This window comes from Panulirus ornatus, chromosome 45, assembly GCF_036320965.1.
Source record: "Panulirus ornatus isolate Po-2019 chromosome 45, ASM3632096v1, whole genome shotgun sequence".
Lineage (NCBI taxonomy): Eukaryota > Metazoa > Arthropoda > Malacostraca > Decapoda > Palinuridae > Panulirus > Panulirus ornatus.
Genome location: NC_092268.1, coordinates 3414838 through 3421412, shown reverse-complemented (window position 1 = coordinate 3421412; position 6575 = coordinate 3414838). Strand labels below are relative to the sequence as shown.

The window sequence follows — 6575 nt, the reverse complement described above, 5'->3', positions numbered from 1 at the left end:
GTACAAGTGTTGGTTGTCTCCTTCCGGTTGTTAATTGTATAGGAGGCGCGAGGTGGTTACTGTCAAGTTGTGCTGGGGGAATCGTGTTTGCCTGGCACCATGTTAGACCTCACCCCAGTGACCAGTGCGGTACGATGTTTGGGCAGGACAGGATGACCCTTAGGCAGGTCAGGTTGGAGGCCCAGGCCAAGGGCGTGATGCCTGGAGGGCCAGATCAAGGACGTGATGCCTGAAGTGCCAGACCAAGGACGTGATGCCTGGAGGCCCAGACCAAGGACGTGATGCCTGGAGGCCCAGACCAAGGACGTGATGCCTGGAGGCCCAGACCAAGGACGTGATGCCTGGAGGGCCAGACCAAGGGCGTGATGCCTGAAGGGTCAGACCAAGGGCGTGATGCCTGGAGGGCCAGACCAAGGACGTGATGCCTGGAGGGCCCAGACCAAGGGCGTGATGCCTGGAGGGCCAGGGAGGGAGGGAAGGAGGGAGAGCTGACCACATCTCTCTAGTGGGGCTTGATGGTTTAAGACGAGGATCCAACAGTATACAAGGAACTCCAACAGAAACAGCAACAGTAGCTGATAACAGTAGCAGCAACAGTAGCTGGCAACAGTAGGAGCAACAGAGGAATTACTTGTGTGACTGTTAATCATTCTCTCTTGCTGTATATTGTACGTCGAGCTGGATTAGCGAATCGTGTGACGCTTTTCGACGTCCAGACACTCGACGGAAAAGCCAATCACAGCTTAGCCAAGCAATACTCACAGCTTGGAGGAGCTAAGCAGAGCTATACGAAGCAATAACCTGTGAGGGCTGGGCGTGAGCTGCCATCAAGATGATGTTGATGACATATGACAGTGTTCGATGCCCCCGGAGCACAGACGCTGCGTTCTGTATATACATATATCAGTTTAACCTTGTGTGAGGACGAGAGTGGAGGAGGGGCGTCCACAATGGTTCTCTTCGTGTCGTAAAAACATTACAGGATTGAAGTTCAATCATTAATTACCTACTGTGTTATAATTGTGTGATATAACACGTCTTGTATATGGCCTTCCATGACGTACTTGCCTGGACAACATCTTTGTAAGTCATCTCTCTTGTTTACACTGTCGTGTTTACAAGTCTTCAGCAGAATATTGTTGATCATAACGTAAGATGGTGAAGCAGAAGGACATGTCACTAGTTTGGATGTAACACAAAACGCTTCTGTCAGTCCAGGGGAAGTTGATTAGGAAATTATAACATCAGAAAATATGGAGTTTTCGATGTTATGACGTTTGGTGGTCGGGGAAAACACTACCCTCTGGTCTTCACTGTAGCACTGTCATGCCCCCAGAATGCACACATGGGTCGTGTCTCCTGGCGTGCCCCAGGGAACCCCAGCTATATGACTGGCCTCGTTAGCGAGGTGATGGGACGGGTGATGGGACGGGTGATGGGAGGGAAGGTCAATTGAAGCAATGAAATACGAGATGTATGAGAAAAGTTCATGTTTTCCAAGATGACGTGAAAATGTGAACTTTGACCTCAGGGTGATGGCTGGCCACTGAAGGTCAACAGCTGTTGACCTGTGGTGTTGGGGGGGAACACCTGACCGTCAACGACCCTCTCGTTATGTCGGAAAACATGACACAAAGCAAATTCTGTCCTATTTTGACACACTTATCTTTTGCTATCCTTCCTCACGTGTAGTTCATAAAACTGACTATATTGTTATATGTATATAAAGTTATTATAGGACAACGAACCCATTATAAAATCTCGTAAACTACCAGATGACATCATGATTGCTTAACAAGGTTACTAGCATTTACTATCATTTATTGGTTATCGTAATAATGAATTATCATCATCATACACCGAATGATTCAAAGTATGATTATAAGTTTATATGATGGAGTTTGTCTCGCTGGATCACTTGGATTCAAGCTAAATTTAAGCCAACTGACTGGTAGTTACCTCTGTCCGCAGCGACCAATCACAAGACCGCTCGTTTGTTTACATAGTGTTCGTGTGAGGGAGGCCTGCTCAGCTGTGCTGGCAGTTGGGGATCCAGTCAAAGGTTATTTAACTCAAGTCTTCAACACAGTCAGGTTGTGGAAGACAGTTAGGTTGTGAGATGGAGGCTGACTAGAGCGAGACTGGGTTGTTAAGTGTTGTTACCCGTGTGTGATGTAGGGTTGTGTTGTTGTTATAGTGTTGAACTCAAACTAGTGTTGGTGGCTCGGTCGTGTGGTGTTGTGATACGTGGAAACAAGGAAGAGGAATTATTACAACCAATATTATAATAAAGGTAAGAACCTATTGATATTTGGTTATGATACATTTATTGCTTAAGATATAACCTTTACGAGTGATTTAAACGATTGTACCGGTTGTTATCATAATGTTGTTATTGTAATTAGTGAAGAACATGGTGGAGAATGTTAATTATAATTACTGCACTTGACCAGGATGACGTGGTTTCTCGAACGTGACCCCTCACTATAGTGGGAGGACGGCCTTGACCTCCCGAGCACGATAGTCAGGTCAAAGGTCACGCCAGATATGTTGTAGGGGTATGTTGCAGGGTATGTTGCAGGGGTATATTGCAGGGGTATGTTGCAGGGGTATGTTGCAGGGTATATTGCAGGGGTATGTTGCAGGGGTATGTTGCAGGGTATGTTGCAGGGGTATGTTGCAGGGTATGTTGTAGGGGTATGTTGCAGGGTATGTTGCAGAGGTATGTTGCAGGGGTATGTTGCAGGGGTATGTTGCAAGGGTATGTTGCAGGGGTATGTTGCAAGGGTATGTTGCAGGGGTATGTTGCAATGGTATGTTGCAGGGCACGTTGCAGGGGTATGTTGCAGGGTATGTTGCAGGGGTATATTGCAGGGGTATGTTGCAGGGCACGTTGCAAGGGTATGTTGCAGGGTATGTTGCAGGGGTATATTGCAGGAGTATATTGCAGGGCACGTTGCAGGGGTATGTTGCAGGGTATGTTGCAGGGGTATATTGCAGGGGTATGTTGCAGGGCACGTTGCAAGGGTATGTTGCAGGGTATGTTGCAGGGGTATGTTGCAGGGGTATGTTGCAGGGGTATGTTGCAGGGTATACTCGTTGTTGAAGATCAAACTGTTCCAGTCATTTCGTCTGACTGCCTATCATTGCATCATTAACCATCGCTGATTAACATCATTTAATTGTGTCAATGTTTGAACCTGAAGTGTTGCAAGTAATGGTTTATGTGGACGCTGTAATATTGCTTTTTTTATTGCCAGAATAAATTTCATTGTGAATTAGAATCAAAGCTGCTCTCTTATGTCAGGATAAAGATGGGATATTATCATGCATAACTTTTATTAATAATGAAATACGTTTTTGTTACACATTTACACCTGAAATTGTTTTACATATGAAACAATTATTTCTCTTCAGCTCTGTCATCTCTCTCTCTCTCTCTCTCTCTCTCTCTCTCTCTCTCTCATCTCTCTCTCTCTCTCTCTCTCTCTCTCTCTCTCTCTCTCTCTCTCCCTCTCCTTGCCTTCCTCGGTCTCACATGTGGCCCGTCGTGCATACAAGACAGACAGAACATGACAGTGAAGGTGTAAGAAGGAGACGACCTGGCTGGCGAGGGAGGAGTGAGGTGGGTTCATATGTACACATTGGTGAAGTACATTAAGAGAAATGTAATATTGAACAACTTGCTTGGGTGGGGGGGGCCCACTAACTTCCTGAATTGTTAACAACATTTCGTTTACGCAATAAATAACTTATTTAGAGGGGGTTGGAGCCGAGAGAACGCCCCCCTCCCCATCTCTCTCTCAAAAAAAATAGACTACCAGTTCTTTTCTAAAGCTAACTCTATATTTTGCTGGAGGAAAGGTGAACAGACATGTTAACAGAGAACACGGGTTTCATTTTTTAAGAAAAAAATATATAGATTTTACTGAAGTATTTTATGAATTTTGTAATTTGAGAGGATGACTTTGAAGTGATGGTTTGTATTAACGTTAAAATCAATTAATCTTATTTAAACTAAACCAAAACTACATGTCATTCATCTTGCATTTAACTGCATTCAAATACATGTATTTCTTGATATATATTCGTGTGCATGTATGTATGTATGTGTGTATGTATGTATGTTTGTATATATGTATGTATGTATGTGTGTATGTATGTATGTTTGTATGTATGTATGTATGTATATATGTATGTATGCATGTATGTATGTACGTATGCATGTATGTATGTATGTGTGTATGTATGTATGTATGTATGTATGTATGTATGTATGTATAAAAGAGAATGTAACTCATTAAGATATATAATAAAACTTGCTCTCATATTGCTGCACTCCATCATCAATATCCGTAACTATTTATCTCATTGTTCCCTCATGAACAAGGCCATTCAAGTTCCACCTCATAATTACCACCTCATAATGTAGACGTGTGACCTTATCCTGCCTCATTGTGAATCCTGATATGTCTTCCCTCATTAAATTCATGATATCATGCACCCCGCTATCATGGCCCTCACCTCACAACCTCACACGACGCACTTTGACCTGACCACCTCATGCCCTCACTAACTCTGCCTCAACACCATCTTATCTGCCAGATACTCACCCATGATCGTCCATACTCCCTCCAGGCCAACACAGCGACGGCCTAGGCCAACACAGCGACGGCCCAGGCCAACACAGCGACGGCCCAGGCCAACACAGCGACGGCCCAGGCCAACACAGCGACGGCCCAGGCCAACACAGCGTCGGCCTGGGCCAACACAGCGTCGGCCCGGGCCAACAGAGCGTCTGCCCGGGCCGACACAGTGATGGCCCGGGCCAACACAGTGATGGCCCGGGCCAACACAGCGACGGCCCGGGCCAACAGAGCGTCTGCCCGGGCCAACACAGCGACGGCCTGGGCCAACAGAGCGTCTGCCCGGGCCGACACAGTGATGGCCCGGGACAACACAGCGACGGCCCGGGCCAACACAGCGTCGGCCCGGGCCAACAGAGCGTCTGCCCGGGCCGACACAGTGATGGCCCGGGCCAACAGAGCGTCGGCTCGGGCCAACACAGCGTCGGCCCGGGCCAACACAGCGACGGCCCGGGCCAACACAGCGTCGGCCCGGGCCAACAGAGCGTCTGCCCGGGCCGACACAGTGATGGCCCGGGCCAACACAGCGACGGCCCGGGCCGACACAGCGTCGGCCCGGGCCAACACAGCGTCTGCCCGGGCCGACACAGTGATGGCCCGGGCCGACACAGTGATGGCCCGGGCCAACACAGCGTCGGCCTGGGCCAACAGAGCGTCTGCCCGGGCCGACACAGTGATGGCCCGGGCCAACACAGCGACGGTCCGGGCCAACAGAGCGTCGGCCCGGGCCAACACAGCGTCTGCCCGGGCCGACACAGCGTCGGCCCGGGCCAACAGAGCGTCTGCCCGGGCCGACACAGTGATGGCCCGGGCCAACACAGCGACAGCCCTGGCCAACACAGCGTCGGCCCGGGCCAACAGAGCGTCGGCCTGGGCCAACACAGCGACGGCCTGGGCCAACAGAGACCATGGGACAAATGGAGGTATGTTTTGTTAATGAAAGTGGGGTGTGTGTGTGGCCCGATACTGCACTTGCCTATAATCCTTTCTCTCTCTCTCTCTCTCTCTCTCTCTCTCTCTCTCTCTCTCTCTCTCTCTCTCTCTCTCTCTCTCTCTCTCTCTCTCTCTCTATCTCTGATCCCCAAAGACACAATCGTGAACATAGACACAGTCCTGACAGAACACAGAGAACATAACATCTTGAAGAAAAGACCAGTTCTCTCTGATTTGGATATGATTTATTTTCTTTTTATTGCAACCACATAATGACGGGCCATCATTTTAGAAGATACAGATTCAATTGTGTCAAACATGGCAAACGAAAGTGAGAGAAAATAGCTTAAAACTGAGGACAATATTCGACAGTGGGATGCGAAATTAGTTGTATCTCCAAAACGATTGTTAGAGTGCAGGTAACAACCTTGTTCATCCTGGTCTTAGAAAACGAATGAAATCAAGAATTGTATTCTATAATGTTCTCTTTATAGGACTATAGATGACAGAGAAGCAGTTAGAGAAGACAGATAGCATATAGTAATTTGCTGAACATTTGTATTTCCAATAGTGTATGGTAGTGAGGGTGAGGTGTTTGAAGATGTACTTTCGTCTCAGCGAAGGTAAACCTATTTTTCACTTGGTAAATAATATATTCTCAGTGGAAGGTTTGCCTCACAGGTCATGGGATGTGGTATGTTCACTGTTGAACATACCACACCTCACAGGTCATGAGGTGTGGTATGTTCACTGGTGAACATACCACACCTCACAGGTCATGAGGTGTGGTATGTTTGCTAGTGAATATACCACACCTCACAGGTCATGAGATGTGGTATGTTCACTGGTGAACATACCACACCTCATAGGTCATGAGGTGTGGTATGTTCACTGGTGAACATACCTCACAGGTCGTGAGATGTGGTATGTTCACTGGTGAACATACCACACCTCACAGGTCATGAGGTGAGGTATGTTCACTGGTGAACATACCAC

The 6575-nt window shown here is 47.5% G+C and overlaps 1 protein-coding gene across 1 annotated transcript in view; it reads right to left on the bottom strand.

Moving 5' to 3' along the window:
* The window catches only part of LOC139762943 (uncharacterized), an 89010-nt gene that overhangs the window by 34532 nt on the left and 47903 nt on the right, over positions 1-6575 (bottom strand). The window lies entirely within an intron of this gene.